General features: G+C 52.8%; 1 pseudogene; it reads left to right on the top strand.

The window, feature by feature from the left end:
- Positions 1-2,786: 2,786 nt before the first annotated feature.
- On the top strand, positions 2,787-5,514 carry LOC149810269 (omega-3 fatty acid desaturase, chloroplastic-like; annotated as a pseudogene).
- The last annotated feature ends 1,621 nt before the right edge of the window (positions 5,515-7,135 follow it).

Here is a 7,135-nt window from a genome sequence, read left to right on the forward strand (position 1 = left end):
AGGATTTCCCAAGGACGGCGCTTGTGTCTGCAAGCAGGCACCGGGAAGATGTCCTGCCATGCGAGCAGCACTGCATGTTGGTTGTTTGAATGCACTTTGGCACTCAGCTGTGGCAGCAAAGCTGCCTTTGGATGTGGACACAACGGGGCGCTACATATGCCTGAGTTTAGCACTACGAAAGAGGATCCCACAGGACGCGTTCATGGCATGCAAACTCAATTCTGAACGACGGCACCATCATACAATCCTCGTGGCCTTTGCATGATGATTGAGTGAAGTGAACTTGCGTGATTGTTCCTATGTGTCACATCTGTAATTGCGGTGGCTGAACAATCACCTGTGTGCGTCGACCCAATCACGTCACCCTCGAGGTGAGCTCACTGGGGTCCTCTAAATTTAGGGCTCACAAGACGGAGCAAGGGACTTCAAGACATTGAAGAATCTACATTTCTGCGGAGTTGCCTTGGTTTCAGCAACAGGATACCGTCATTCCTGCCCGTTCCGCGTTCCAGTTGTTTCTTTTACGTCAGCCGTACGTGTAGACCTCCCGCCAGAACCCCTAGTACCTGGGATCCTGAGCACTCTGGTCGTAATGACTAGTCGTAATGGCGTGCTTGCCGCGTTGCTGTCAGTTTCTGGCCTGTCAGCTTGGATGTCTGTGTCCCGTGCACGTTCGGGCCACGGTTGTGGGCGCGCGAGTTGCAACGCGTCAGTTCTCTGGTCAAGAGATATTTTGCGGCGTCCAGGCGGCGTCCGAACTCTTTCATTGCCTGAACGACGTGACCCACGTCAAACCTCCTTCTCTTTTCTCCTTTTTGAAAGGCGAGTCAAACTGGAGAATCGTCCCTCCTTTCCGTGAAAATACAGATTTCCCCCTAAAGGTCACCAAGGATTCAAAAGTGGCTGCACGAAGTGACCCCACCGTTACGCCGCCCTTTTTGAAAAGCGTAAGGCAGAAACGCTGGCTCCATTTTTGACATCCATGTCCCTTCACCATCATTACATCGCACAGAGAAAGAGCAATTGCTCTTTCTCTGTGTAGGTACCTGCCGGTCACAGTGCACGTCAATGACGTTGCGCCACAACATGCTCAGAGAGATTTGGCGCCGCATTGCCTCCCGCGCTGAGATTGCATCATCTGTGGAGCCAACACTCCGAGTGTTGCCTGGCGTGCAAGCTGCCCCAATCGCAGCCCACTCTGCTGCGCGTGGAGACATCTTGCTCGTTCTACCCGGCGGACTCACGGTCGCGGACATCTAGATCGACCTAGGTCATCGCGTGGTCGACATCCCCCGCTCGCATGTACTGCCCACAGCAGCACCGGACGCCAGGTGCATTGGTAGGCATGTGCGTCAGACCGAGACGGTGGCGCATGGCGCCGGTGAAGTCCGAGTCTGTGAGCTGTAGCGCCATGGATAGTGGCAGCGTGTCCATTTATATGGAGGAAGCGCGACATGCGCAGCTGAGCATGCGAGCTAGGTCGCGGCGGCCGTCTTCGGTGTTGGTGTCGAATGATGCCAACCCCTTCACCATCATCATCGGTCCGGCAAAATCATATCATGTGACGGTTTCATAAATATCCACCATGGCATCAATGCATCAGGCTGCTCCGTCGTGGTGGATGACATCGGTGCCTGCACTGTTTTCCGAAATCCTAGCGTGCTATCTTCCGCCGCAATTGTTGTTTGTGATTTGGGGCTGTCATGCTGAGAGGATGACAGCATGTGCGTGCGTTCGTTCATCACCTGTGGTACTGCCATTGCACACGTGCTCCCTGTGACGTACCATCGAGTCAGCAAGGTCAGAAGCAAACCGTTGTTTGGCGTCGTTCAACGTTGCATACTCGCATTTATGCATGGAGCCTCCACCGCTCAACCACTAGCCAGTGTCTTGTTCAGTCTTGACACGTACCACACATCTAGGAGCCATGCTGTCCGCCATCCACGGTCCCATGCGGACCACCATTGCCAGACCCTGCGGCCTTGGACCCCTTCTCAACCGGCGAAATGTTTGCAAACCAGCACGAGTAGCGATGCCTATGGAGGACTCCAAGGCAGGGGTACAGGTACGGTTGCATTCCTGGTGGTCATGCTACTACATATTGCTGCGTGCTTTGCCGTACCTAGCGCGGTGATGATCTTGCAAGCTGAGCACTGCTTGGAGCAGTCGGGGCCTCCGATGTCTTCCTTTGATAGTCTTTGTGCATTTTCGTGCTCGCCTCTTCCTTGCATCTACGCCAAGGGAGAATTCATCGCCTGTTTTGAGGAACCTGGAGTACTGGCGGTGGTATCCGACCATGTCGCGATTTCCTCAGCTGAAAGTCGTGCCGTTTCTGCTCGGAAGCATCAGGAGAGTTTGTGCATATTTCCTGTGATTCCTGGCGCTGAACGATAGGAAGCGTACACCAGTCAGCCGTGCACATTCCAAGACCTTCCCATGATGCAGCAACCCATCACATTGACGAGATATCCTTTCAGGCCAGTCATATTTCTTTAACAGCACGAGCCTATTGCATTCATTCGTGTCATGCATGTGATCATGGGTGCATGTTGCTGCTCACTCGGTCGTGGTGTCGATCCACGGTGGACAGGGTGCCACGCTGGCAGCTTGGGTTTTTCAAGACTTGCTTGCGTTCTCACCGTGTGATGGCCTCAGCACTACAAACAGTAGCGAAGGGGATTTCTGCTTGGATAAATCTGAAATCGAACTGTCATTCCTTGCCATCCCTTATGAGCGTTGGAGGTGTTGTCTGTTCGCAGCGAGATATTGGTCAAATTTTGCGCTACATGTCGTGGACGTCGGGTGTCAGCAACGTTTGCAAGGTCATGCGCAGGCTTGCTGGTGCTCAATGTGCTTTACTCGAAAGGGTTTACCTAACGTGATCTCCCGACCAGAATCTGCCCTGTGAGCCACAAGTTGGCCAGCTGGAAGGGGTCAACCCAACCAAGCTCAGAAAGCTCTTTTGAAAGCTTCCATGTTTACAGGACCTTTCAGCCCCTCCTCCATTCAACCTTCAGGACCTCCGCAAGGCCATTCCTGACAAGTGCTTTGAGAAGGACACATTTAAATCCTTTGCGTATCTGGTCAAGGATGTTGCGATCGTCATTGGACTGGCGGCAGCCGCATACTCAGTCAACAGCTGGTGCGTTTTGCTCTTCCCACTTTGCTGGCAGTAGTGTCGTCTGCGCAACAATTCTAATTCATTGTTACATAACCCCTCAGCTCGGCCTGAACGGCCACACCAGTCTCGTGACTTTCCCAAGACGCTCCTGTCAGGGAACGTCAGCAGCAGGGAAGTTCACGCTCTTCCTAGAAGCGCGCAATCATCAATTGAACCACCTACTGGCAGGACTCTGATTGTTTGTGCGCCACTTGAACCACACTCCATTGGTCACCGCGGCGCTGGCAACTCATGCACACACTTTCATGAATGGGGATTAGGCAACAAATCAACCACACAAGAGCGTGTAATGTTGCACCGCAGTGCACGGAATATGGCAATGAACTCTCATCAAGCACTTGTGACCTGGCCCATTGGGCATCATGGCATAGTCAGTGGAACTTCGCCCGCCTACTCCACACGGAAGGCTCTGGTTTCCCCTGTGTTCGTGGGGTCACTGAAGCTTGGTGTTGTCAAAAGGTACTTCATCGTCAACTTTCAGGCGCACTAACGTATTCACATGGACATTGGCAATTCGAAGGAATTCTACTTGGGAATAGAGTTGCTGTTCAATGAAACCTGAATGGTTACGAAGGCTGGCAGTGTTAGCATCCCACCAGGCCAGGTCATCCAACTTGCTCCCCTCTCAAGACAAATTTGCTTGGTTGGAGGATGGGAGGCACGAACCGCAATAGCTGCCACCAGTGTTTGCCAGACCCTCTGATTCTCCTGCCCAGATGGCCCAAAGATACATGAATTTCCGGGATAAAGCTGGGGTCGAAACTCGTTCTGGCAAAGCACTGCCTGCCACGATGCAGACAGCGGTCTTGCAAACATGCTCATGTTGTCATTGTCAAAGTTGCCAGACACACCATTCTGTGGATGGTGCATTTGTACAGTTGTTGGTCCAGCCAGCATACACATAGGCTCGTAGCGCCGATTGTGTGTGCGCGCCCAGTCCATGTTGGCGAGTGTTTTTGACCGTATGATTTACAGGTCCAGATGCCTGAAATTGCAGGAATTTTGCGGGCAAGTAGTGGGGCGAAACCACGTGCAGGGCAAAGAACTGCCGGCAAGTCTGTGTCGTTACTCACAGCCGGTGTCTCCTTTCGCAGGTTCGTATGGCCACTGTACTGGCTGGCTCAAGGAACCATGTTCTGGGCGCTATTCGTTGTCGGTCACGACGCAGGCCACCAGTCTTTCTCGAACAACTCCAAGCTCAACAACTTCGTTGGCAACATCGTGCACGCCTCAATTCTCGTCCCATACCACGGCTGGAGGATCTCCCACCGAACACACCACGCCAATCACGGGCATGTCGAGAACGACGAGTCCTGGCACCCAATCCCGAGTCTATCTACAAAGACATGCCCTTCGCTGCGAAGCTCGGCCGCCTCATTTTCCCCTTGCCACTCTTCGCGTACCCATTCTACCTCTGGAAACGCTCGCCCGGAAAGGAGGGGTCACACTACGACCCAAAGTGTGACCTCTTCAAGGAGCAGGAGGGCATTCTCGTCCAATCGAGTAACGCTTTCATGATCGCCATGCTCGGCGTCCTAGCCTTCGCGACCACCCAACTCGGGCCGCTTGCCATGTTCAACCTGTACTTCGTGCCTTACTGGATCAATGTCATCTGGCTCGATGCAGTCACTTACCTGCACCATCATGGCGCTCACGATGATGAGAAGCTTCCATGGTACCGAGGGGAGGAGTGGAGCTACTTGAGGGGGGGGCTTACCACTCTGGACAGAGACTTTGGCATGTTCAACAAGGTGCATCACGACATCGGCACCCACGTCATCCACCATCTCTTCCCTCAAATTCCCCACTACAACCTCTGTGAGGCCACAGACGCATGCAAGCCAGTCATGGGACCATACTACAGGTATGGTTCGACACCTTCGCAATGTACCCTACGACCCTCAACGTTTGCCTCATACCCAAAGACGCCTGCTAAGGGCTGGCAAGATGTGGCACTTTGTTACACTATTGCGCGCGCTGCAAGGGGTATTCGCTTCAGTTGCGTTTGGTGACACCAACGCAGCAGAGGGGACTTGTTGCGAAGAAACTTGATTGGTAGCATGGTGGTATATGGTGTGATCACTTGCGAGATTTACATCCTGCATACATAATTTCTGCAAATCACATCCCAGCATCGCTGTCGGCTTCATCAGCCTGACGCTGCACTGATATGCTGCTGTGCTTGCAGGGAGCCTGTGCCCAGCCCAGGACCCATCCCCACGCACCTGATCGCACCCCTTTTCAAGTCCTTCTCAGAGGATCACTTTGTATCAGACAAAGGAGACATCGTCTACTACCAGAAGGACGAGAAGCTCTATGAGAAGGCGGTTTAGATTACACGTGTTAGATCATGTGAAGAACAGGGTTTGGACAACATCCTCACTGTAGTTCAGGCTCTGTGTGTAACACAGGTTAGCTCTGAACTAACCTGATCGATCATCTATGCCATAAGAATAGATAATAGATGCAGCCGGTCTGGGGCCCCAGTTCTTCAGCTTGCTCAAAACTGACGGGCGGGATTGATGATTTTTTTGTCCCAATCATCCGTCAACGGCATGGGGTTAGGCCATTTCGAAGGCATTGGGCGTGCTGGGCCATAGAATGTGCCGCTAAGCTCCTGCGGTGCTGATAGTGACTGCCTGGACGTGACTCTACCTGGGTTGATCGGGTGTTGGCAAGGTGATTTTGCTGCCGTTGGCCCTATGTGGTTCGGAACGAAAAACAGTCGGCTGAGGTGACACACTTTTGTCACGAACTTTGAGTGATCAGCTGATGCGACAGGCTTGGTGATTCTGGTATTCGCCTCGGGTTTCCAGGGCTGTATGCTCGTACAATTGCTTGACACAGATGCAGCTTCTGTCCTTGGTTTCCTTGTGCATTCTCGCTTGTACTGCCCCGCAACTTCTGGGCGTTCCTGACCATTTTATCACGGTTTGATGGCCAGTACATCGAACAACTGAAATACACATCCGATATATTTGCATATGTAGTCCCTGTCCATCAGCTCGATGACATGGACTGTCAGCAGGCTGCTATTCTGTCATCATTGTTTGAGCTATACTACAAGAGGGTTGTCACGGGTCCGACCGCACACGATTGGATCAGCCATGGCATGCTTGAGTAATCATCGCGGGCTGTATTGTTAGCGGCAGCAGGTCATATGTACGTACTTCATATCCCATCACAGAGGTTGGTTGCAAATTTGGTCGTTTCACGCAGACTTTTGAAAGTACTGCTCCACCGAAAAGTTAGGCCCAAAAGATAGCACATGGGACCCGGCATTGTAGCAACTGCTGCCCTTTCTGCATGGAGAACGCCACTTTTTCGACGGCCAAAACCCCCGGATGTGATGTGCGTTCATGAGCGCGGGTGTGGTGGGTCACGCCTGCCTTGACAGATTGAACTGGGGACCAACATGTGTGCACATTCGCCACTCACCTTGCAAGCAATCACCCAACACTTCCCTATCTCGCTAGGCCTGCGTTCGGCATGACAACCCAGCTAGGCCCATCAGTCACAAGAGCGTCATTTCAATGCCTGTCTCGACTGGTACATAATCCTACGAATGGGCCTCATAATTGACAACTACCAATAAGCCTCGTAATTGATAAGGCCAGTGATAATCACAAAGCATGCGCATCTTCATCTTCATCCTCACCACAATCACAATCCATCCAGCGTCGTGCTCGAAGAATCTGGCATCGTCGACTAAAGAGTGAGATTCAGCGCCAGGCTGACACACCCTGACGCTTCATCTCAGCCCCGGGGATCTCTGCCTGTTATCGCAAGGCAGATCAGCGCCTCTGCTCACCGCCATTCCGCACGCAGCCGGCAGCCAAGGAGACAGAATCCGCGTTGGCGTGGCGAGGTGCAGCCGAGAAGAAACTAAATAAAAAATCGCAAGCATGCTTCCGGGCTGGTTCTCCCGACGCCGTGGGCCGCATGTCCCTCCCC

The sequence above is a fragment of the Nuphar pumila genome, unplaced genomic scaffold (genome assembly GCF_984573655.1).
Source record: "Nuphar pumila unplaced genomic scaffold, dmNupPumi1.hap1.1 HAP1_SCAFFOLD_417, whole genome shotgun sequence".
Classification (NCBI taxonomy): Eukaryota; Viridiplantae; Streptophyta; class Magnoliopsida; order Nymphaeales; family Nymphaeaceae; genus Nuphar; species Nuphar pumila.